The sequence below is a fragment of the Scyliorhinus canicula genome, chromosome 16 (assembly GCF_902713615.1).
Source record: "Scyliorhinus canicula chromosome 16, sScyCan1.1, whole genome shotgun sequence".
Classification (NCBI taxonomy): Eukaryota; Metazoa; Chordata; class Chondrichthyes; order Carcharhiniformes; family Scyliorhinidae; genus Scyliorhinus; species Scyliorhinus canicula.
In genome coordinates, this window is record NC_052161.1 from 137,606,364 (window position 1) to 137,632,157 (window position 25,794).

At 51.5% G+C, this 25,794-nt stretch overlaps 1 protein-coding gene across 4 annotated transcripts in view; it reads left to right on the forward strand.

Moving 5' to 3' along the window:
• Nucleotides 1-25,794, forward strand: part of pik3cd (phosphatidylinositol-4,5-bisphosphate 3-kinase, catalytic subunit delta) — a 219,529-nt gene that overhangs the window by 42,343 nt on the left and 151,392 nt on the right. For 3 of the 4 annotated variants that reach the window (XM_038821382.1, XM_038821381.1, XM_038821383.1), the window contains exon 3: nucleotides 17,449-17,557. The gene's annotated coding sequence lies outside the window, so the exon portion shown is untranslated. The remainder of the gene's footprint in view (nucleotides 1-17,448; nucleotides 17,558-25,794) is intronic. The other variant, XM_038821385.1, reaches the window with a different exon arrangement.

Here is a 25,794-nt window from a genome sequence, read left to right on the forward strand (position 1 = left end):
TGTAGAACTCAGGCGTCAAACTCTGTCCTTAACTTGCTTGGCTGGCAGCCATCGCCAAACAGTTCCTCTTTCGTAAACACCCCGATTGAGTTTACGCTTGCTACTGAGAGCTGCATTGGAGATTGGGGCACCGACCCATCGTGACACAGATGGCAGGGTTGCTATGCTGTGGAGAATTGAGTGGGGGAGTAACACTAACTGGACCGCTCTTTCAAAAGAGCCCATGCAGGCACCATGGGCTCCCCCTGTGCTGTAAGATTCTCAAATCGATGGCAACCATTGAACAATCGCGAACCTTGCTTCTTCCAAAACGCCTCAATCTAGTCACGTCTCTCCCTACCTTCCAAAACTGCCTCACTGTCAGACTCTTAAACCGTAGCCTACCGCCCCCTCCCCCATCAACATTCTCTTGTTATTGTCACTGCATCTATTTTCTTAACCAGGCATCCGCTTGGCTCAGTTCTGAACACTCATGCCTGAATTAGAAGGGAGTTTTATCACAGCTGCACTATGAACACAACCATAGATTGACACAACACAGAAGGAGGCCATTCAGCCCATTGCACCTTGGCAGAGCTAGCCAAAGGGGTCCATTGCCCTGCCCTTTTCCCCCATTTCCTTGCAAATTCTTCTCCTCCAAGTTCTGAAAGTTTTAAAATGAATTTGCTCCCTCCGCCCTTCCAAACAAGGGGCGAAATTCTCCGACCCCACGCAGGGTCGGAGAATAGGCGGGAAGCGGCGTTATTTCCGCTCCCGCAGGTTTTGATTTCTCCCGCCGGTCATAAACCGGCGTTGTGCAAATCCCGTCGGCAGCCTGTGAAAACAGCTGGCGCCGGCGGGATTTCATTTTTTAAAAACTTACCTCAAATCTCCGGCCCGGATGGGCCGAAGTCCCGCCACTGGGAGGCCTTCTCCCGCCGCCGAGGTTTAAACCACCTCTGGAACGGCGGGCTCAGCGGCGCGAGCAGGCCCCCGGGGTCCTGGGGGGGCGGGGGGGCGATCAGACCCGGGGGGGGTGCCCCCACGGAGGCCTGGCCTGCGATCGGGGCCCCCCGCTCACTCCGCGGGGCAGTGCCGTGGGGGCACTCTTTCTCCTTCCGCGCCGCCACGGCCTCCGCCATGGCGGACGCGGAGGGGAACCCCGCATCGCGCATGCGCCGGTAGTGACGTCAGCGGCCAGCTGCCGCTGACGTCACTGCCGGCGCATGCGCCGACCGCCGAAAGCCTTTCGGCCAGCCCCGCTTCCGACTGCGCCGGGTGTTTGCGCCAGTCTTCTGGTGCAAACTGCTCCGGCGCGGGGCTGGCCCCCAAAGGTGGGGAGAATTCCCCACCTTTGGGGAGGCGCGACCCCTGAGTGGTTGGCGCCACTCCCCTACGCCGGCACCCTCCGTCACGCCGGGTAGGGGAGAATCCAGCCCAAGATCCGAGATGTCAAATGAAGATCGAATCCAGGCCATAAACATTGAAGTGAAGAATGTGGAAGCCTTCCTCTTGTCCCCAACTCTGCAACACTCTCCAGCAATACGGAAACTTCCATCCCGTTACTTTCCTCTCAATGGTCTGGCACCACCAAGTGCATGATTGTGAGCTGCTTCACTCTCAAGGCTTCACCACCACTGGATCTTTATTGTGGGGAGGAACCTGGGCTCACCCCACTTCCTTTCTCTCTGATTTAGAAACATACAAAATAGGAGCAGGAGAAGGCCATTCGGCCCTTCGAGCCTGTTCCGCCATTCATTCTGATCATGGCTGGTCATCCAACTCAATAGCCTGATCCTGTATTTCCCCCCCCCCTTACCCTTTGATCCCCTTCGCCCCAAGAGCTATATATAACTCCTTCTTGAAAACTTACAATGTTTTGACCTCAACTGCTTTTTATGGTAGCAGATTCCACAGACTCACCACCCTCTGGGTGAAGATATTTCTCCTCAACTCTGTCCTAAATGGTCTACTCCGTATCCTCAGACTGTGACCCCTGGTTCTGGACACCCCCACCATCGGGAACATCCTTCCTGCATCTACCCTGTCCAGTCCTGTTAGAATTTTATAGGTTTCTATGAAATTACCCCTTATTCTTCTGAACTCCAGCGAATACAATCCTAACTGACTCAATTTCTCCTCTTATGTCCGTCCTGCCACCCCAGGAATCAGTTTGGTAAATCTTTGCTGAACTCCCTCTAGAGCAAGAACCTCCTTCCTAAAATAAGGAGACTAAAACTGCACAGAATATTCCAGTTGTGGCCTTCTCAAGGCCCTGTATAATTGCAGCAAGACACTGTCTCGCAATGAAGGCCAGTGTACCATTTGCCTCCTTTACCTCCTGCTGCACCTGCATGCTTACCTTCAATGACTGGTGGTCCGAGGACACCCAGGTCTCAATTCACATTCTCCTCTCGTAATGTACGGCTATTCAGATAATCTGCCTTCACGTTTTTGCTGCCAAACCTCGCATTTAACCAAATGACACTGTATCTGCCATTAATTTGCCCACTCACTCAACTTGTCTAAACCACACTGAAGGATCTTTGCATCCTCCTCACAGCTCACCCTCCCACCCAACTTGGTGTCATCTGCAAATCTGGGGATATTACATTTTGTTCCCTCATCTAAATCATTAACACATATTGTGAATAGCTGGGGTCCCTGCACCGATCCCAGAGGTCCCCGTCGGTCACTGCCTGCCATTTGGAAAAAGACCCGTTAATTCCTACTCCATGTTCCTGTCTGCCAACCAGTATTCTATCCAACGCAACACACTACCCCATATCCCACGTGCTTGAATTTTACACGCTAATCTCTTATGTGAGACTTCTGAAAGTCCAAATATACTACATCCACTGGCTCCCCCTCATCAACTCTACCAGTTACATCCTCCACTTCCATTGGGGAAAAACAAGGAAGGAATCAAAATCCTGCCAATAACCCCCGTTATGGACAAACTAATTAAATCCACATTTCTGTTTTTTTGTTGTTGGGGCAGTGGGGGGAATGGTGGGAAGTTAGAGTTCATTTGGACCCAGTGTCACATCCACTGATATCCTTCTGAAGTTGCGATCAATTTGTTGTGAATCTCCTCGGTACTGTAACATCAGAAGTAAGTTTACAATCAGGTAAGTTTACAATCAGTTTACAACAGATAAGTTTACAATCCAGATGTGTTTCCTGTTCCCTCTTTACTAATATTAGGTCTGGTAGTACGGAACTTGAGTATTGCTAACTGCCAAGCTTTGTTTAAATTTAAACAAGGCATGTTGATACTCATTGGTCAAGGCATTGCCCTTGAGAATGAACCGGTGATGGGTGACAACCTGAAAAAAGCTGAGCAGTTAGCAATTGTTGTCCCCTTTACATTTGGTATTCTTCCAAGTTATCCTGATGGGTGCAAGATGAAAAACTTCTACAAAATGTCTTTTTTCAGCCATGCCCTCTCTGTGTCCCAGTTTTGCTATATAGGCATCAGAGCTCGGAATGCCGGTGAAGAAAGGATCAATGCTGTAATCGAAATGATATCAGCACTGGAGATCAAGATGTGGAATCGGTTTGGGTAGAAATAGCAAAGGAAAGAATTACCTGGTAGGATTAATCTACAGGTCCTCAAATAGTGATCCTGCAGTGGGGCACAACATAAACCAGGAAATACTGGGGCTTGTCAGAAAGGCACATGGGTGATTCTAACATGCGCATAGACTGGATTAGTCAAATTGGCAGGGGTAGTTTAGAGAGTTCATGGAATGTATTCGAGATTGCTTCTTGCAACAATAAGTTGTGGAACCAACTCAGGAGCAGGGTGCTCTGCATTGTGTAATGAGGAGGGATTAATTGATGACCTCACGGTTAAGGATCCCCGAGGGAATAGTGACCATAGTAAGATAGAATTCAAAATTTAGTTTGGGGGCGAGAAAGTGGGGTCCCACACTAACGTTCTGGAATTAAACAAAGATAATTACATAGGAACGAGGACAGATTTGACCCCGTATAGACTAGGCAGGAAGGCCGAAAGGCAGGACAGCTGATGAGCACTGGCAGTTGATTGAGATACTCAATTCCTCACAACTAAAATATATCCCAGTGAGGGAGAGATTTAAGTGAGAGAGGGGGTAAAAAAAACATCCATGGCTAAGCAAGGAGGTGAAGGACACTATAAGAACAAAAACTACGGTGTGTCATGTTGCAAAGGCCAGTGGTAAGGTGGAAGATTGGGAAACTTTCAAACATAAAAAAAGGGTTACTAAAAAAGTAATAAAAAGAGCGAAGATAAATTACGAAAAAAAAACTAGTGCAAAATATCAAAAAGGATAGCAAAGCTCCTATAAGTGTATAAAAGGGGAGAGAGTTGCTAAAGTGAATGTTGATCCCCTGGAAGATTAAACTAGAGAGTTAATAGTGGGGAACACAGAAATGGCGGAGATACTAAATCAATATTTAGCCTCAGTTTTCACAGTGGTGGACACTAGTGTCATCCCTACAGGAACGGGTGATTCGGAGGTAATAGAAAGGGTGGAGCTCAGAACAATCAGCATCAATAGGGAAACAGTACTCAACAAACTATCGGGATTAAAGGCAGAGAAGTTCCCAGGGCCTGATAGCCTACATCCTAGGGTGTTGAAATGAAAAAAGAAAGAAAATTGCTTATTGTCACAAGTCGGCTTCAAATGAAGTTACTGTGAAAAACCCCTAGTCGCCACATTCCGGCGCCTGTTCGGGGAGGCTGGTACGGGAATTGAACCCTGCTTTGGTCTGGTTTCAAAGCCAGTGATTTAGCCCTGTGCTAAACCAGGGTGTTAAAGGAAGTGGCAGCAGAAATAGTGGATCTATTGGTTATAATGTTACAAACTTCCCTGGACACGGGAGAGGTTCCAGTGGATTGGAAAAATGCTAACGTGACGCCCTTATTCAAAAAGGGAGGGAACAGAATGTAGGAAATTATGGACCAGTTAGTTTAACATCTGTCATTGGGAAATTATTAGAATCCATTAGGGGCAGCACGGTAGCACAGTGATGAGCACTGTGGCTTCACAGCGCCCAGGGTCCCAGGTTCGATTCCCCGCTGGGTCACTGTCTGTGCGGAGTCTGCACGTTCTCTCTGTGTGTGCGTGGGTTTCCTCCGGGTGCTCCGGTTTCCTCCCACAGTCCAAAGATGTGCAGCTTAGGTGGATTGGCCATGATAAATTGCCATTCGTAACTAAAAAAGATTAGGAGGGGTTATTGGATACCGGGATAGGGTGGAAGTGAGGGTTTAAGTGGGATGGTGGAGTTGAGGCCAGGATAAGATCAGACGTTTTTTTTTTCAAAGCTTAGAGTACCCAATTCATTTTTTCCAATTAAGGGGCAATTTAGCGTGTTCAACCCACCTACTTTGCACATCTTTGGGTTGTGGGGGCGAAACCCACGCAGACATGGGGAGAATGTGAAAACTCCACACGGACAGTGACCCAGAGTCGGGATCGAACCTGGGACCTCGGCACCGTGGGACTGCAGTGCTAACCACTGCGCCACCGTACTGCTCAGATCAGACCTGATCGTATTGAACGGTGGAGCAGACTAAAGAGGCTAAATTGCCGACTCCTGCTCTTAGTTCTTGTGTTCTAAGAAATAACTATTCTGTCTCATTCCACCTTCCAGTTCTTGGTCTGTAGCCCTGTAGGTAACAGCATCTCAAGCATAAGTCTGGTGTTCTTGATTAATAAGGGGATTTCATGATTAATAAGGGGATCAGGGCTAATGGGGAGAATACAGGAGAATGGAGATAAGGAACATATCAGCCATGATTGAATGGTGGAGAGGACTCGATGGGCCGAATGGCCTAATTCTGCTTCTATAACTTATGGTCGCATGGATCATGAAGCCAGGAAAGCTCGAACACGTTAACTAAAGCAGGACTCAGTGGAAATACACTGTGGGTCAGTGGATGGATGAATATTTTGGGGATCACTGTCTATTAGCAGAACCTGATCCTTGCCTGTTCTGTGGAGGAGCCAACTTCACAATTTTAACAAAGAAACAAATGTCCTTTCAGCTGTGTCTGGAGGGCCGGAGGTCTCTCATCCAAATCGCGGGAAACAAGAATGTATAGTGTGGGTATTGAGGTGTGGGTAACGTGTTTTGGTGGGAACTTCACTTACTTCTACCCACGGAGAATTTCAAAGGGAGTTATCACAGTCTGCAGAGTGCACAGTGTCTTTTTCTTTCAATTTCGCTTGGTATTAAGTGGATAAAAGCTGCGTGGAGACAAATTCTGTGCTTGCAACGAAGCAACTTTGACATCCTCATTTAAACGGTGAGAAAGAGGATGTTGAGTATCCTGCTGCGTTTTTGGACCCTGGCACTTTAAGGGCACTTTACCCCCAATGGCAACGCTGCCTTCAGCATAACACTGGTTCTACAGAGGTGGACTTAACTGTGCTAATAAATGTGGAGCGAGGTCAGAAGGCGGCAGGTCGCTTTGTCCAGCAGATGTAGATTTTTGTACCATGCTCCGTCATTTCCCAGAAATGTCGCCAAAGAATGGACACCTTGTAGTGAAGGTGTTATACACACAGGCAGCTGCCTCCACAATACTATAATCGAAAATGAAGCTGTGAGAAAGGGTTGGTTGGGGTGTGGGGGGTGGAGGACAGGGGGGTGGGGGTGAGGGGAGGGGGGGGGGGTGGGAGGGGGGGGGGGGGAGGGTGTCGCTGCTGTTTTTTTTCTCTCAAGTGCCGAGTATGTAGTTTCTGTTCCGCAGCTGGATTTCCTGTTATTGTGTTTGTGTGTGCAGGGACTAATTAAACATGTAATGCTATTGGTTCCTAACCATCCTCCCTCGCTGTTCCGCCCTGAACATATGGCCAACCAGTCTCAGTTGTGTTCACAGTGCACGGACAACTTGCATTTACGCAGCGCCTTTAATATAGCAAAATATATAGGGGCCGTGATCAATAAAAATGTTATCACCTTCATGTCAATTGGATCCCAAGCCAGATGGTGAAGTGTAAGACAAGATGCTAATCCAGCCTTTCAGGCCTCCTGCCTACCGCTTGAAGTATCCCAGCAGACTCCCTTTATATGTGCTCTAAGTACTTAATCAAACACCCCCCTCTTCGCTTGTGTAGCTTAACAATATAATTATCAAACCATCAACACAGTCAGAGGTACAGAACATGTAATCAAAAGCATGGTCAGAAAGGTAGGTTTTGAGGAGAATCTTAAAGAAAGGAGAGGCACAGAGGTTTATTGGGGAGAATTACAGAGATTTCTCCTCCACTCGCCCCCTTCCCACTCCGCTCTCTCTCTCTCTCCACGCTGCCCCCTCTATCCCCTGCCCCCACTCTCGCACTCTAACCCGCCCCTCTCTCTCCGCCCCTGCCCCACTCTCTTCCCCTACACCGCCCTCACTCTCCCTCAACCCCCATCCCCCCTCGCTCTCTGCCCCCGCTCCATTCTCTCTCTCTCTCACCCGCCGCATCCCATCTCTGGCCCCCCCATCACCTCTCTCTCTTCCTCACCCCCCTTGCTCGCCATCAACTTCCACCCCCTTGACTCTCTCCCCCCGCGCAATTCTCTCTCTCTCTCCCCCCGTCCCCACTCTCTCTCCCCCCACCTGACAGTCTCTCTCTCCTCCCGTCCCCACTCTACCCCGCCCCTGCTCTCCCCTGCCCCCACTCTCTCTCTCCCCTGCCCCCACTCTCTCTCTCCCCGCCCCCACTCTCTCTCTCCCCTGCCCCCACTCTCTCTCCCCCGCCCCCACTCTCTCCCCCCCACTCTCTCTCCCCGCCCCCTATCCCCACCCATGCACTCTCTCCCAGCCCTCTCTCCCCCGCCTCCACTCTCTCTCTCCCCTCCACTCTCTCTCCCCCTCCACTCTCTCTCCCCCTCCACTCTCTCTCCCCCCCACTCTCTCTCCCCCCCACTCTCTCTCCCCCTCCACTCTCTCTCCCCCACCCCCACTCTCTCTCCCCCACTCTCTCTCCCCTCCATTCTCTCTCCCCCGCCCCCACTCTCTCTCCCCCTCCACTCTCTCTCCCCTCCACTCTCGCTCCCCCTCCACTCTCTCTCCCCCCCACTCTCTCTCCCCCCCACTCTCTCTCCCCCTCCACTCTCTCTCCCCCTCCACTCTCTCTCCCCCGCCCCCACTCTCTCTCCCCCTCCACTCTCTCTCCCCCTCCACTCTCTCTCCCCCTCCACTCTCTCTTCCCCCCACTCTCTCTCCCCCTCCACTCTCTCTCCCCCTCCACTCTCTCTCCCCCTCCACTCTCTCTCCCCTCCACTCTCTCTCCCCCACCCCCACTCTCTCTCCCTCCACCCACTCCCCCCCCACTCTCTCTCTCCCCCTGCCCGCACTCTCTCTCTCCCCACCTCCGCTCTCTCTTGCCCCCCTGCCCCGCTCTCTCTCTCTTACCCCATTCCCTCTCCCCACCTCCGCTTTCTCTCTCCCCACCCAACTCCACTCTCACTCTCTCCCCCTACCCCCGCTCTCTCGCTCTTCTCCTCACCGGCCCCTGCTCTCTTGCTCTCTATCCCCCACTCCCCAGTTGCTCAATCTCTACAACTTTCTCCCTCTCTGCTAATTTCAGAGTCAGTTTGATATTGATTTGGGGATTCCCATGACACCAGCTCAGTTTTGGTGCAGGTGGGATGAATTTAGGGTGTGGATGCACCGTTACCATCTCTGCACTGGGCTCCCAATGGTGTCCAGTTGGAGCTCAAATACTGTTTTTGAAACTGCATTGAATCATGATGCAGAATGAAGCAGCTGTGGTGTGTTCTCTGGACTAAAATATTCTGCAAATTGTTTCCCTCGACTTGTTGGGTTTAGCACTTTGCAGAGCATGTTAACTTGTTGCCTGTTAACTTGTTGCCTGTTAACTTGTTGCAGCACGGTAGCATTGTGGATAGCACAATCGCTTCACAGCTCCAAGGTCCCAGGTTCGATTCCCAGCTGGGTCACTGTCTGTGCGGAGTCTGCACATCCTCCCCGTGTGTGCGTGGGTTTCCTCCGGGTGCTCCGGTTTCCTCCCACAGTCCAAAGATGTGCAGGTTAGGTGGATTGGCCATGATAAATTGCCCTTAGTGTTGGGTGGGGTTACTGGGTTATGGGGATAGGGTGGAGGTGTTGACCTTGGGTAGGGTGCTCTTTCCAAAAGCCGGTGCAGACTCGATGGGCTGAATGGCCTCCTTCTGCACTGTAAATTCTATCTATGAATTTGTTGCATGTTAACCTGCTGCCTGCTGTGTCTGAGTTGATAACAATGGCAATAAACTGATTACAGCAGCTGTCGTGCATATTGTTGAATTAGAGAGCATACTGGCAGTGCCCCTGCCAGTCCCGCCTGGGCACCTTGGCAGTGTCAGGCTGGCATCAAGGTGGCATTGCCTGGGTGCCCAGATGGCACCAGGAGTGACAAGGTACCACCCTACCCACAGGGCAAGAACCTCGGGGCCTCCAATCCCCCTCGGAGAGCCCCACAAGCGGCGATCTGCCTGGTCTCCGTTTGTAGAGACCAGTTCTTTTTTCAAAAAATATACTTTATTCATAAAATCTATAATAAACATTACAGAACATTTCAAATTGTCTTGGCTGTACATTTCCATCAAAGTTACACATTCACTTGTCTTCCTTCCATTCAGTTGGGATGACATTGCACACATATCCCTCTTTACGCTACAATTCTTTCTTCAATATTTACATAGTCATGTTTCTTTCATACATTGGAGTATTGAAGACCCGGACCGAGGGGTTTTACACTGCTACCCACCCCTCGGTGTACATTTGCTGGAAGACCTTACACAGTGGTCTTTCCCCATTGCGCCTTGGCGGCAGCTGCCCCAAGCTTGAGTGCGTCCCTCAGCACGTAGTCCTGGACCTTGGAATGTGCCAGTCTGCAACACTCGGTCGAGGACAATTCTTTGCACTGGAAGCCGTTTGTAGAGACCAGTACTGAACAGCACTCGCCCGAGGTCTCCAAGGCAAAAGGGAGTGATCCCACGCCGCGGGTAACTCAGGAATCTCCACATTAAAGTGAGACTAGCTGTATCACTCTAATATGCAGATTTGCTAAAAAGAGACCACCACCCACAATGGGCCGAATTTACAGTGCAACGCCTTGGGACTAACACATCGGGTTAGATCATGCGATGTGTTGTGAGCCGGGTAGATCCGGGGAGCAGGGTCCCCCGGCTTCTATCAGCCACGCTGCACCGCGGTGGGCTGGTTTTTGGGCGCAGCGTGGCCATTGGATCGTGCCCATTGTAATAAATGTACTTGGTGCGGTAAGGGTTAAACGCCGGGGATAGTGTGTGTATGACTGCAGCAGTAGTGTTTTTCAAAATCCAAAATTTTCAAAATATGCACGATAGGTGGGCTTTTCGGAGCCTGAGGTGCAATTAATGCGTTGTAAAAGCTTGGGTTAATGGATTTTTTTTGTTTATATTAAGAGGGTTCCCTGTGGAGCAGTTACTTAGAAACATTGGCCGGGATTCTCCGGCCAAGCCTGCCAGGTGACCGGAGAATCCTGCCCAAGTTCAATGGACTTTTCCATTGTCCGCGTCTCGCCCGTGACCACCTTGCGGTGGGCAGGGCGGTAAGAATCCAACCCATTGTGTTCGGTTAGTAAGGTGATGTAACTAATGGGTGGAGCTAGAGTGCCGTACAGAGAGCAGAGATTGTTCAGCTTTCCTGAAAGTCAGACCATGCAGACAGTTTCTGAAGATTTCAACGAGAGATCCTGCATTGCTCTGACAGCATTCAGGTCTGTCCCTTTCTTTAACGTGTATTTTATTACAAACATGTGTGAAAGACAGTAACATACACAACAACTCACTCCACAACCTCACAGTCCGCAGTTTGTACAATTTTACCACTTTTTACCCCTTCTCCTTCCCCACCTCACCATCCCCCAACGACGGACAGTTCCTCAAACATTGTCACGGAGAACCCTCACCGTGTCTCGAAGCCCTCCTCCGACCCCCTCAACTCAAATTTGGTGTTTTCCAACCGGAGAAAGTTGTACAGGTCCCTCAGCCAGGCCGCCATCCCCGGCGGTGCGTCCGACCTCCAATTCAACAGGATCCTTCACCGGGCAATCAGAGAGGCGAAGGCTACAACATCGGCCGCCTTCCCCTCCAGCAGCTCCAGCCTCCTCTGAAACCCCAAGGGTCGCCACCACAGGGTCTGGCCTGACCTCCACCCCTACAATTGTGGACAACATCCCAAACACCGCTTCCCAGTCCCTCTCCAGCTTCTTGCAACCCCAGAACATGTGTGAATGATTCGCCCTCGCCCGCACTTCTCGCACTCATCGGCCACCCTCTGGAAGAACCCATTCTTTCTTGCCCGAGTCATATGTACCCTGTGAACCCACCTTGAACCTAACCAAGCTCATTCTCGCGTAGGAGGAGGTTGAATTCACCCTGCGCATCACCTCACACCACAGACTCCAGTCTATTTCCCCCCCCCCAACTCCTCCTCCCACTTTCTCATAAACCTCACCACTTGCCAAACCCCCAACCTATCCCCAATCCTACCCTCTCCTGACTCGTCCAGGAGCAGTAGTTGCTCCAATTGGGGATTCCGCAGCAACCTGGGAAACGTCCTCTGTTGCAAAATCCCGCACCAGCAAATACCTAAATTCACTCTTCCTCAGCAACTCAAACCTCTTCTGTAACTCGTCCAATCCCACAAACAGCCCTTCCAGGTATCAACGACCTCACCAACCCCGCCTCCCTCCACCCCATCCATCTCCACCCGGCTTAAGCCTGTGGTTCCTGCACAGTGGCATCAACAGTGACATCCCCACAAAGTGCCTCCTCAGCTGATTCTACACCCTGACCATCGACTGTACCACCAGGCTCGCCCTACACTTCAGTCGTCACCATAGCTCTCAGACTGGATCCCCTCGGGGCCTCCTCCTCCATCCTGACCCACTCCGCCCCCACCCCCCTACCATCGCCTCACCTTCTCCACATTCGCTGCCCAATAGTAATGCCCCCCTACCATCGCCTCACCTTCTCCACATTCGCTGCCCAATAGCAATGCCCCCCCCTACCATCGCCTCACCTTCTCCACATTCGCTGCCCAATAGTAATGCCCCCCTACCATCGCCTCACCTTCTCCACATTCGCTGCCCAATAGCAATGCCCCCCTACCATCGCCTCACCTTCTCCACATTCGCTGCCCAATAGCAATGCCCCCCTACCATCGCCTCACCTTCTCCACATTCGCTGCCCAATAGCAATGCCCCCCTACCATCGCCTCACCTTCTCCACATTCGCTGCCCAATAGCAATGCCCCCCTACCATCGCCTCACCTTCTCCACATTCGCTGCCCAATAGTAATGCAGCAGGTTTGGGAGTGCCAACCCCCCCCCTTCTGCCTCTGCCTGTGTAGCAGGGCCCTCATTACCCTCAGTACCTTCCCTGTCCCTACAAACTCTGAGACCACTCTCTCCAACTTCTGGATGAAGGCCTTGGGGAGAAAGATTGGGAAGGTCTGGAAATCAAACCGGAATCTCGGCAGCACGTTCATCTTTACCACCTGCACCCTCCCTGCCAATGTCAGGTGTAGTGTGTCCCATCGACTAAGATCCCCCCCGAAGCCCCTCCACCTACATTGACAAATTCCACTTGTGCATCGTAGAACATTCCCTCGTCACCTGAATCCCCAAATACCTGAACCTTTCCCTAGCTACCTTAAACAGTAACACCTCCAAGTTGGCCTCCAGCCCTGCTGCATTCACCGGAAACACCTCACCCTTCCCGACATTTAGCTTCTTCCCAGAGAAGTTCCTGAACCTCCCCAATATTCCCATGATCCTACCCATACTCTCCATACAATGACCTCGGACATCCACCCACCTACGGGCCATAACCACATTTAACAGCCTCCTGATGTTACTGGAGAGTTGGTGACCCTTTACAAAACCCATTTGATCCTCAGCGACCCCCCCCTCCGGCAGAGATCCCTCCATCCTTCCCGCCACCAACGTAGCCAACACCTTCACGTCGGTGATCAGCAATGAAATGGCCCAAATGACCCACACTCCAACAAAGCCTTTCCCTTCTCCAGGATTAGCGTGAACGACGCCTGTGTTAACGTCTCTGGTAACTCCGCCTTCTCCACCGCCTCAGTAAACATCTCCAACAAATGCGATGCCAAATCCATTACAAATGCCTTTTAGAACTCCACCGGAAAGCCATTCGGCCCCGGAGCCTTCCTCGACTTCATCCCCCTAATGCTGTCAATCACCTCCCTCAGCCCCAGCGACTCCTCCAACACCTGCCTACTCCCTTCCTCCAACCTTGGAAACTCCAATCTGTCCAGGAACCGGCCGATATTCCCTTCCTCTCCACCTGGCTCCGCCCTGTATAACTTCTCATAGTACCCCCGGAACACTTCATTTATCCTCTCCTTCTCCGTTCTCACCTTTAAAATTTCCCTGGACACAGCCTGCCTTCTCAGCTGGTGGCCTTCTCCCCATATTCGTATTGCACCCCCTTGCCCTCCTTAGCTGCTCCACTGTCCTCTCTGTCATCAACCTATCAAACTGTACCTGCAACCTCTTCCTCTCCATCAGCAACTCTTTAGTGGGAGCCCCCCCATGTAACTCCAGTCCACCACAACTATCCCGTCCAACAGACATCCCTGCTCCTCCCTCCTCCTCCTGTCCCTGTGCGCCTTGAACGAGATAATCTCCCCTCAGACCACCGCCTTCAGCGCTCCCAGAATGTGGCTGCCGACACTTCCCTGTTCTGATTGAGTTTCACATACTCCCCGATCGCCAACTTCACCTTTTCACAGAACCCCTTACCCACCAACATACCCCAATCCAGTCTCCATCTCGGCCTCTGAGCCTGCCCCTCGCTGAGCCTCACCTCCAGCCACATTCAGGTCTATCTCTTGAAACATCTCTGAAGCAAGTATGCCTGGGTCTGCCAACTGTCATTAACAGTGGATTGAGATCTGAGATGGTTCAGTTGTTTGCGTGGAAGTAAAGATAGCTGTTGAGGGTGATTGTGTCACTGTATCGATTAGCATTGTTTAAGGGGCAATTTCTGGTGTAATGTTAAAGATTTTAATACTTTATTAGTAATAAAGTTTGTTTTAATATACCGCATCCCTATTTCTCAGCGAGATGACTCCTTTCCTCTTAAAATACTAAAATAAAATATTGGGGTTTCTATCCAAGGCAGGAAGGCAAATGGGACCACCAGTTCATGCACGACATGACCTATTAGCAGCAGTGAGATGTATGGCTGGCTAATCGGAGATTGTTAAGATGTCTGCTTCCTCCCTCTTGGTTAATGTTGGATCACACACGGTGAAGAACAGGAGGGAAAGGTCACATCCCTCACCCTTTCCTTGGCATGCAGAATGATTAATCACCGGAAACTGCATGGTTAAGGGTTCAAAGCATTAAATACTGTACAATGCAGGGTGATGCTTGCAGTACTGAGGCAGCATTGCATTGTTTATGATCGGCACTAAAACAACACCTCGTCTATTTACATGGCGGTGAAATAATCTATATACAATAATAATAATCTTTATTAGTGTCACAAGTAGGCTTACATTAACACCGCAATGAGGTTACTGTGACAATCCCCTAGTCGCCACATTCCAGCACCTGCTCGGGTACACAGAGGGAGAATTCAGAATGTCCGATTCACCCACCAAGCACGTCTTTCGGGTGGCAGCACGGTGGCGCAGTGGGTTAGACCTGCTGCCTCACGGCGCCGAGGTCCCAAGTTTGATCCCGGCTCTGTCCGTGTGGACTTTGCACATTCTCCCCGTGTTTGTGAGGATTTCACCCCCACAACCCAAAGATGCGCAGGTTAGGTGGATTGGCCACGCTAAATTGCCCCTTAATTGTAAAAAATGAATTGGGTACTCTAAATTTATTTTTTTTAAAAGCACGTCTTTTGCAACTTGTGGGAGGAAACGGGAGCACCCGGAGGAAACCCACATCGACACAGGGAAAACGTGCAGACTCCGCACAGACGGTGACCCAAGCCGGAAATCAAACCCGGGTCCCTGGTGCTGTGAAGCAACAGTGCTAACCACTGTGCTACCGTGTATAAGGGATTGTGTAAACACGTTATGGGTTCAGTTATTTAAATGAGTCGCATAAGAACATATATACATGGATAAAAAACTCGAGGACATCAGCGGCAGGGCTATGTGTGCTGTGCTCTGCTCCAGGATGAGGTGAAACTGAGCCTGGATCACGTGACACACTTCCCTTCGAGTGAAGGTTATGCTGCTGTCCCCTTAAAGCCATATCATAACATGTTGGTGCCGTGGCGAGTGATTGGAATGGTCAGTCGTGCTGTTATCTCCGTGCAATCTCCATGGTGATTTAGTGTTTTTTCAACAGGATGTGGTGGTGGGCAACATAGGACTTCTCTTCCTGTTGCGCATTAAGATGATCCAGAGGTTTGTTCTCTTGTGCAATAGAGGTGTGTTTCTGCCATCCAACCAGACAGCAACACTTGCAGGGAGAGTGGAGATACAACGACAGCATCGTCATATCACATCTCCGACCAACACTTCTGACTGTAGGATCGCCTCCTGAGTGCCTTTGTTCATTAGTGTGGGTGCATTATTCCAACTACAATGTCAAAACCTCCGTCCTTTTAGTGATTGATATTGCATATAACATGTATACTGAGGGAGCAGGTAATGTTAGTTAAGCTGCTAATTCATCATCCATTTAGTGCAGTCGAACTTGACTTTACAAGACCCACCACAGGACTTGAACAATTAACCTAGGCTGACATTTCAGGTCGATGCTCAAGATGCCATGGCCCTCTTCAAAGCACAGACAGCAGGGATTTGCCTGATCCCGGGATCTGCATTCTTCCTCGGAGCAAAGCCACCGGGAACATATCGAGTTGTCTTTCTCTCAGGGGATGTCGTGTATCAAAGAACTGCCACATCTGCCTAACAAGCGAGCGCACTCCAGAATGAATCCATCGGCAGTCGAGTGCCTCGCGATGTTCCCGAAGTTGTAATGAGGTGTCCCAGTTAGTGCCTGGGAGAGGAAACACGAATATGAGACCAGAAGCTGCTCATTCCTCGAAACTGGGGTAGCTAACAGTGGGCAGGTGTTTTGTCCTCTTCATAAACAGCAACAGGAAATTATGGAGGAATTCTGAAGAAGTGCAACACCAACCAGGACAAAGCAGCCCGCTCGATTGCTCCTCCTTCCACAATCCCTCCACTACCAACCCAATAGTGGCAGCCGGGTGTACCATTTACAAGATGCACTGCAGCAACTCGCCAAGGCCCCTTAAGAACATAAGACATAGAAGCAGAATTAAGCCACTTGGCCCATCCGCCATTCAATCATGGCTGATATTTTTCTCATTCCCATTCTCCTGCCTTCTCCCCATAACCCCTGACCTCCTTATTAATCAAGAACCTATCTATCTCTGTCTTAAAGACAGTCAGTGATTTGGCCTCCACAGCCTTCTGCAGCAAGGAGTTCCACAGATTCACCACCCTCTGGCTGAAGAAATCCCTCCTCATCACTGTTTAAAGGATCGTCCCTTTAGTCTGAGATTGTGTCCTCTGGTTCTAGTTTCTCCTACAAGTGGGAATATCCTCTCCACGTCCACTCTATCCAGACCTCGCAGTATCCTGTAGGTTTCAATAAGATCCCCCCCCTCTCATTCTTTTAAACTCCAGTGAGTACAGACCTAGAGTCCTCAACCGTTCCTCATTCAACAAGCTGTTCATTCCAGGGATCAGCACCTTCCAAACCCATGACCTCAACCATCTAGAAGGACAAGGGCAGCAGAGACATGGGGAACCCCATCACCCGGAATTTTCCCTCCAAGTCACTCACTTGGAAATATATCGTCCGTTCCTTCACTGTCGCTGGGGCAACATCCTGGAACTCCCTCCCTAACAGCACAGGGGGTGCACCTACACCACGTGTACTGCAGCGGTTCAAGAAGGCAGCTCACCACCACCAACTCCAGCAGCAATTAGGGATGCAAAATAAATGCTGGTGTAGCCAGCGACGCCCACATCCCATAAATACATTTTTTAAAAAGGTACACATCAAGTCTTTCGGCCTTTTTAAAGAGAAAAGATCGGTTAATATTTCTAGAAAGAATATTCTGCTTGCATGTGAAATTTGAAATCATTTTTCTCACTACGCGCTGACTGTCTGGATTTAATACTTTTCCGTTTTGGTTTTGATATTCAGCTTTCTTCCCACCTTTTATTTAATCTTAATTGGAATTTTAATTGTAAGGCTAACAAATTCTAAAGTTCTCTTATGAACAAGAAAGAAGTTGGTCAAATTACAATATTTACATTTCCAATCTAACTGGAGCAGGTCCAAGTGAATTTTTGTGAATTAGACCAGTTTATCTTGGAATGCGGTTTATCTGTTGGTGATAATATTTCATGTTTTGGATATCATGATGTTGACCAGGTTTTGTTTTGTTTTGAATCTTAAATAGAGACTGAGAAAATGGCAGGACAAGTGTGAAGCAGTTTCAGTAGACAGTGGAGGGGACAGCGATGGAACCAGAGAATTCTATACCTCGTGTTTACTTCTGATGCAATAAGGTTTGTGCCTGTTTCTGTTAGTGGAGCAGTTCATATTAGCCCCCCCCCCCCCCCCCCCCCCATGCTTCCCGTGGGCGGACATGTCGCACCCATTGAATCCCTAGAGTGCAGAAGGAGGCCATTCGGCCCATCTCTCAAAGAGCACTCTGGCTGGGCCCACTCCCCCCTCCCTATCCCCGTAACCCTACGCGTTGATCACGGCCAACCCACCTAACCTGCACATCTTTGGACCGCGGGAGGAAACCGGAGCACCCGGAGGAAACCCACGCAGACACGGGGAAGAAAGTGCCAACTCCACAGAGACACCCGAGGCTGGAATCGAACCTGGGTCAATGGCGCGGTGAGGGAGCAGTGCTAACCACTGTGCCACCGTGATCTTCCGGTTCCACTGATGTCTACCATGTCGTCCGTCCCGCCAACAGGGAACCCGCCCCCGGTGGGTGCAATCGGCGAGACCAGAACATTCTGCCCTGTGAGTTTGGTCCTATATCGAAACGGTGGGATGTTGAATATTGGATATATGACAAACGCCTGGAATGCTGCACTGTGGAATACTGTCTGATAGCTGTTGTAGGATTATATGTCATTTCTCAAGATGTAGTTAAACTTCCCCTTTTGGTAGCTTTTTTTCATCTCTCTGCCACTGGGGTGGTTTTGCCTTCAGACGCTGAGACTCTTAAGGTCGCAAATTCCCTCTCTCAACTTCTCTCTTTGGTTAGGGCGGCTCTCAAAACCTACATCTGGTTCCTTTAATTGATGCAAACAATTCTTACTGCAGCTCGCAGTATAATTCTGGACATTTCAGGAGAAATCTAAGGATGGTCGTACATTTATTTTTTACGAAACCGTCATTTATATGTTGAATAATAGGAATTGCATTCTGTTAAATTAAGAATTGTGGTGAATAAATGACCTATTAATTGTTACACAGTCTGATCAATAGTTTCTGCTCAACATTTCAAGTGTTTAAACAAAACCTCATTCTTTATGTGAGCACGGTTTGATTTTCATGTTTCAGTACACGTATCGGGTTGGATGTAAGTTGTGAAATCTGGGGCGGAATTTTCCGACCCCCTGCAGGGTGGGAGAATCGCCTGGGGCCGGCATAAATCCCGCCCCCGCTGTGGCCGGAATTCTCCGCCACCAGAGAATCGGCGGGAGTGGGAATCGGGCCCCGCCGATCGGCGTGCCCCCCCCCCCCCCCGCGGCGATTCTTCGGCCCACGATGTGCCGAAGTCCCGCCATTGACTCCGGCCTTGGAGTAACTGACTGTGTGGAGTCTGCACGTTCTCCTCGTGTCTGCGTAGGTTTGCTCCGGGTGCTCCGGTTTCCTCCCACACTCCAAAAATGTGCAGGTTAAGTGGAGTGGCCGTGCTAAAGTACCCCTTAGTGTCCAAAGGTTAGGTGGGGTTACTGGGTAACGGGGATAGGGTGGAGGCGTGGGCTTAAGTGGGGTGCTCTTTCCAAGGGCTGGTGCAGACTCGATGGGCCGAATGGCCTCCTTCTGCACTGTAAATTCTATGATTCTATGAAATATGATGTGTTGCAATCAGGGAACATTGTGAGAGAGTTCTGTACTGTTTCTCTTTCAATATTGGAATAATAAACCATATGTTGGCCACTCGAGGGCTCTGGATAAAGCAGGCAGGGTCAGTGTCCTTCATCGCATGGAACCAAGTGAGCATGCTCTGTGAAGCTCGTCTAGCCCAACAGCAAACAGCTAACTGCCATGGTTTAATTGGCTGCTAGTCTGGTGAGTGACAGAAAGCTTCAGCCAATCGCACGACAAAAAGTGAATACGACGGTTTAAACCTGTTGTTGTTAATTGAGGTTAGGAGCTGTACCCAGCCTGGTGGTTTACTTCTGTTTTATCTACTGGCTCATTTTTTCGGCAGTAGATCATTTGTTCTGGGGTTAAAGGGCGGCAACAAAAACATTTGTGGAACCGAAACAGTTGTGATTAGGCAGTGAAGCAGAGCGGAATTAATTCCGAGTGTTGTTGCTGCAAAGACGTTCGTAACTCCATTCATTAGAATTTTGGGTGCGTACAGGAGCTGTGAGGCCAACATTATTTCATTAAAGTTGTTCCATTTATCTCAAGGCAGCACGGTAGCACAAGTGGATAGGCACTGTGCCTTCACAGCGCCAGGGTCTCAGGTTCGATTCCCCGCTGGGTCACTGTCTGTGCGGAGTCTGCACGTTCTCCCCGTGTCTGCGTTTCCTCTGGGTGCTCCGGTTTCCTCCCACAGTCCAAAGACATGCAGGTTATGTGGATTGGCCATGATAAATTGCCCTTAGTGACCAAAAACGTTAGGAGGGGTTATTGGGTTACAGGTGGTAGGGTGGAAGTGAGGGCTTAAGTGGGTCAGTGCAGACTCGATGGGCTGAATGGCCTCCTTCTGCACTGTATGTTCTATCTCCACCGGAAAGGATAGCAAACAATCTTCCTGAGCATTAACAAAGGGTCATCCAGACTGGAAACATTAGCTCCGTTCTCTCTCCACAGATGCTGATCAGTGGTTATGGGCAGAAGGCAGGAGAATGGGGATGAGAGAATATCTGCCATGATTGAATGGCGGAGCAGACTCGATGGGCCGAGTGGCCTAAGTCTGCTCCTGTGTCTTATGGTCTTATGGACCTGCTGAGATTGTCCAGTATGTTTTGTTTTTGTTTCAGATTCCAGCACCCGCAGTAATTTGCTTTTAACCTGCCCGATCCATTTGTTTCAATTCATCCCTCACTTCTTTGTGAGGTTGGCCCTTTCAAAGTTATCAGCAAAGTTGTTTGTGTCGACCGTGTCTCGGTGGGAAGCACTCTCGTCTCTGAGTCAGAAAGATTGTCGACTCAAGTCCCACCCCCAAGAGCACCGAAATCTAGGCAGATGCTCCAACGCCGCACTGAGGGAGTGCTGCACAGATCCAAGTACCAGCTTTTGGATGAGACATTAAACCAAGGGTGGTTAGCACTGCTGCCTCACAGCTCCAGGGGATTCAGGTTCGATTCCGACCTCAGTTACTGTCTGTGTGGAGTTTGCATATTCTCCCTGCGTGGGTTTCCTCCAGGTGCTCCGGTTTCCCACAACCAAAGATGGGCAGGTTCGGTGGATTGGCCGTGCTAAATTGCTCCTAAGTGTCCAATGGTTAGGTGGGGTTACGGGGATTAGGTGGGGGATTGGACCTAGGTAGGATGGTCTTTCAGAGGGTCAGTGCGGACGCGATGGGCTGAATGGGCTCTTTCTGCACTGTAGGGATTCTATGATTCTAAGGTCCTAGCTACCCTAACGTGGATATAAAATACCCCATAGTACTAGTTTGAAGAAGACCAACATTTATCCCTTAATCAACATCACAAAAACAGATGATCTAGTTATTGTCACATTGCTATTTGTGGGAGCCTGCTGTGCACAAATTGGCTGTCATATTTTCTACATTAGAACAGTGACTTCAAGAGAACTTCGTTGGCAATAAAGCACTTTTGGGTGTCCAAGGTGCCATACAAATGCAAGTCTTTGGTTTATTTTTCTCTTTAGTTATTATGTCGAGTTTTGTAGTGGGTTCCAGTGCTGTGATCGACCTGATCACAGTCAGACATTCAGTAACTTTGGGCGGGATTCTCCGATCCCCCTCGCCGGGTCAGAGAGTCCCCAGGGGGTGGCGCGAATCCCGCCCCACCGTTCCGACGCCGGCTGCCGTATTCTCCGATGCCGGTTTTTGGGCGGGGTTTACGCCGCGCCAGTCGGGGGCCGTTGGCAGCGCCCCCCCCCCCCGGCAAATCTCCGGGCCCCGATGGGCCGAGCGGCCATCGTTTCCTGGCCGGTCCTGCCGGTGTGAAATGGACATTGTCCATCACGGTGGGACCTGGCTGGTAGGCCGGCTAAGTGAGACCTCGGGTGAGCACGGAGGGATCTGGTCCTGGGGGGGGGGGGGCCCCATGGTGGCCTGGCCCGCGATCAGGGCCCACCGATCTGCGGGCGGGCCTGTGCCGTGGGGGCACTCTTTCCTTCTGCGTCGGCCTCTGTAGAGCTCCACAATGGCCAGCGCGGTGAAGAACCTCCCTCCGCATGCGCAGGAACACGCCGGCCGGTCTGCGCATGCGCCAACACGCACCGGCCCTTCGACGCCGGTTGGCGCGGCGCTAGCCCCTCTGGCGCCGGCCTAACGGATTCCGGATTCAGCACCTTCCGGTCGGCCCGACGGCGGAGTGGTTGGCGCCGCTCTTGGCGCCGGCATGGGGCCATCCGCCCAGTTGCAGGAGAATCCCGCCCCTTGTGTTTCCCATGATGTCACAATCTGGACAAACTTTGAGATGGTTGTTTTGAGAAAGTCTCTTCTCTTCAAACTTCGCTTCCAGTTTGAGATTTTCCCTGTAGATTCATTCCGGTCTCCGCAGTCTCAGAAATGCAGCAGCTCCTCTGGAGAAAACATGAGCGAGAGAGAGAGAGCAGGTCCTTTCCCCGAGAGTCCAGGAACTCGACTCTGCTTTCCTCAGATCCCAGCAAATTATCCCACTCAGGCAGGATCCAATCGCTACTTGTCACCGGGCAGAATACTGGCTTTTGGCCAATTAATTGGCCAGCAGTCAATCAAACCGAGTCCCACCCCATCTCGCGGGTGCCACAAAGTCTGAGTTCTGCTGCTCGAGAGCTAGCAGATTGTTCACTTTTGTAACTTTTGAATTGCTTTCTTCACCTGCTCGACTTAAAGGTATATGTCGACTAAGCATCCATGAATCGGTAAGTGAGTCTCTGAACTGGGGCGAAATTCTCTGCAGAAGGAGAGAGACAGACCGTCGTAACGCCGATTTCCGGCGAGCAAAATTGGTGTAGATGACTCCGGCGTGGGGGCCTTCTTTTAGGCGGCTATTCTCCGTTCCCGGAGGGGCCAGCAGCGGACTGACGCGATACGCGTCAGTTTCACCAGCTGCGGAAGTGGTGCGACCCGGCGTTTTCTGGGGGGGCGGGGGGAGGAGGAGGAGGAGGAGAGAGACTGACCCGGCGTTTGGGGGGGGGAGGAGGAGAGAGACAGACCGGCATTTTGGGGGGGGGGGGGAGAGAGAGAGACAGACCGGCATTTGGGGGGGGGGAGAGAGAGAGAGACAGACCGGCATTGGGGGGGGGGAGGAGGAGGAGAGAGACAGACCAGCATTTGGGGGGGAGGGGAGAGAGAGAGACAGACCGGCGTTTGGGGGGGGGGGGGAGAGAGAGAGACAGACCGGCGTTTGGGGGGGGGGGAGGAGGAGAGAGACAGACCGGCATTTTGGGGGGGGGGAGAGAGAGAGACAGACTGGCATTGGGGGGGGGGGAGGAGGAGGAGAGAGACAGACCAGCATTTGGGGGGGGGAGAGAGAGAGACAGACCGGCGTTTGGGGGGGGGGGAGGAGGAGAGAGACAGACCGGCATTTTGGGGGGGGGGAGGAGAGAGAGAGACAGACTGGCATTGGGGGGGCGAGAGGAGGACGAGAGAGACAGACCGGCGTTTGGGGGGAGGGGGAGGAGAGAGACATACCGGCATTTTGGGGGGGGGGGGAGAGAGAGAGACAGACCGGCATTGGGGGGGGGGGAGGAGGAGGAGAGAGACAGACCCGGCGTTTGGGGGGGGGGGGGAGAGAGAGAGACAGACCGGCATTTTGGGGGGGGGGGGGGAGAGAGAGACAGACCGGCATTGGGGGGGGGGGAGGAGGAGGAGAGAGACAGACCCGGCGTTTGGGGGGGGGGGAGGAGGAGGAGAGAGACAGACCGGCATTTTGGGGGGGGGAGGAGGAGAGAGACAGACCCGGCATTGGGGGGGGAGGAGGAGGAGAGAGACAGACCGGCATTGGGGGGGGGGGGGGGGGAGAGGAGGAGAGAGACAGACCCGGCGTTGGGGGGTTTGCGCGTTGAGTTGAGAGGAGGGGGGGGGGGTTTGCGGCATTGAGTTGAGGGGGGGGGGTTTGCGGCGTTGAGTTGAGAGGGGGGGGGTTGCGGTGTTGAGTTGAGAGAGGGGGGGCGGCGTTGGAGGGGGGTAGGGGTGGTGAAGGGGGTAGGGGTGGTGAGGGGGGGTTGGGGTAGGGGCAGCGGCGTGCAGAGGAGGGGGGCGATGGATGCCCGGGGCCAACGCACCGTCGCCCCCCCTCTGCACGCCGCTGCCCCCAAACCCCCCCATGCCGCAACCCCCCCCCGATGCCGCAACCCCCCCGATGCCGCAACCCCCCCGATGCCGCAACCCCCCCCGATGCCGCAACCCACCCGCCGATGCCGCAACCCCCCCCCCGATGCCGCAACCCCCCCCGATGCCGCAACCCCCCCCCGATGCCGCAACCCACCCGCCGATGCCGCAACCCCCCCCCCCGATGCCGCAACCCCCCAGTAGTTTTAAAGCTACTGTGATTTTCGCCGACGTGACCCGTGGCCACGTCGGCGGGACTTCGGCCCATCCGGGCCGGAGATTTGTGGAAACAAAAATATAATGAAATCCCGCCGGCGCCAGCTGTTTTCAGAGGCTGCCGGCGGGATTTGCACAACGCCGGTTTTTGGCCGGTCAGAGAATTAAAAACCCTGCGGGAGCGGGATTAACGCCGCTGCCGGCCGATTCTCCGACCCTGCGTGGGGTCGGAGAATTTCGCCCCTGGTTCTTTTTTTTAATACATTTAGAGTACCCAATAATTCTTTTCCAATTAAGGGGCAATTTATCATGGGGGGGGGGGGGGGGGGGGGGGGGGGTGCAGTGGGCCGAGGTGGGGGTGCTCTTTCAGAGGGTTGGTGCAGACTCGTTGGGCCGAATGGCCTCCTTCTGTACTGTAGGGATTCTATGATAATCACCTGGTGTGGTGGAGGGGGTTAGAAAGTGGTGTAGCCAGTGTCTGGTAATAAGAGGAAGTGATTTCAGAGCTGAGATGTATTTTGGTTACAAGCAACTCTCCATTCTGAAACACCTGTGCCTCAGAAGCAAATAGATTATGACTAGAGCACTATTATTAGAGAGTTTACTGCCTTTTGCATACTTTATCGTAAATACAGATATTTGAGAAAGAACACAATATCTGGTACAGTACTGTGGTAATTATATTACTGGCCGGATAACCTAATAAAGTCATAGTTCACATCCCCCCCCCCCCCCCCCCCCCCCCACCCCCCCCACCCCCTCCCCCCCCCATAGCTACAGTGAAAAGGCAGGGGGGGAGTGGGGTTAGGTGAGTCACTCCTGCAGTAAACCAGCAAAAACACGATTGCCCGAATGGTTTCCTTCTGAGCTGCGACCATTCTCTGATTCAGTGGCTGTTTGAAAATATGTGTTCAGTTTAAAACAATTGGACAGCCTGGATGTGGAACCATCAACAACAACAGCAGAAAGACATGCCGATGGAGGTTGTCACAAAACAACCCCCCACTGGTTCATTCATGCCCTTTAGTCGACATCACAAAAGCAAATTATCCAGTGACGAGATGCTTATCACTTAGATGGAGTTTAATCCGGTCAAATGAGTTTAATCCAGACAAATGTGAAGTAATGCATTTTGGAAGGTCTAATGCAGGTAGGGAATATACAGTGAATGGTAGAACCCTCAAGAGTATTGACAGTCAGAGAGATCTAGGTGTACAGGTCCACAGGTCACTGAAAGGGGCAACACAGGTGGAGGAGGTAGTCAAGAAGGCATACGGCATGCTTGTCTTCATTGGCCGGGGCATTGAGTATAAACATTGGCAAGTCATGTTGCAGCTAATTAGAACCTTAGGCCACACTTGGAGTATAGTGTTCAATTCTGGTCACCACACTACCAGAAGGATGTGGAGGCTCTAGAGAGGGTGCAGAAGAGATTTACCAGAATGTTGCCTGGTATGGAGGGCATTAGCTATGATGAGAGGTTGAATAAACTTGGTTGATTCTCACTGGAACGAAGGAGGTTGAGGGGCGACCTGATAGAGGTTTACAAAATTAGGAGGGGTATAGACAGAGTGGATAGTCAGAGACTTTTCCCACGGTAGAGGGGTCAATTACTAGGGGCCATAGGCTTAAGGTGCGAGGAGCAAGGTTTAGAGGAGATGTACGAGGCACGTTTTTTACACAGAGGGTAGTGGGTGCCTGGAACTCGCTGCCGGAGGAGGAGGTGGAAGCAGGGACGATAGTGACATTTAAAGGGTGTCTTGACAAATACATGAATAGGATGGGAATAGAGGGATATGGACCCAGGAAGTGTCGAAGATTTTAGTTTAGACGGGCAGCATGGTCGGCGCAGGCTTGGGGGGCCGAAGGGCCTGTTCC